Here is a 612-nt window from a genome sequence, read left to right on the forward strand (position 1 = left end):
TACAGCAAAGATGACTTTGGGTTGGGGATAACAGGCCCACTTGACGTAAGCTTTAGTAAAGAATAAACTTTTCCTCTTAACAGAGGTGTTATATTCAGAGGGTCGTGGATTTAAGGAAGAAATTGGCATCCAAAATGACATCTAAAAATTCCTCCTGAAAGGGTTGTAGAGTATTTCGATTAACACTTGGAACACCACTACAGACAAGTACTAGGAAATGGGACTAGAGTAAATGACCAAGTTAGACAATAGGCTGAACAACCTTTTCTTCCCCCATGCTGTAAACCCCTCCAATTCTAAAGGTTGTAGGACAGGTGTTCAACTGTATCCCAACGGGAGTGGAACAAGAAGTCTGCTGCTACATAAAATTAATCGTTTGCGACCTCCAGCCTCTATTCTTCAGTGGACCAAAAGGAGAAGTGAAAGGCAGGGTGGCTTTTAAACTTTTTGTAAACAATATTTCACTCAATGTAGGAGGTATGGGTGTGTTCAAAATAAACATTTTCCTTGAAAAAAAAAAATACAACAGAACTTGTTGTATTTTCCTTTTAAAACATGCCCTCATACAGGTAGGGGAGAAGAGGGGATAATTTCACCCCTCTCCATATTACA

The sequence above is a fragment of the Chiloscyllium plagiosum genome, chromosome 43, assembly GCF_004010195.1.
Source record: "Chiloscyllium plagiosum isolate BGI_BamShark_2017 chromosome 43, ASM401019v2, whole genome shotgun sequence".
NCBI classification, from domain to species: domain Eukaryota; kingdom Metazoa; phylum Chordata; class Chondrichthyes; order Orectolobiformes; family Hemiscylliidae; genus Chiloscyllium; species Chiloscyllium plagiosum.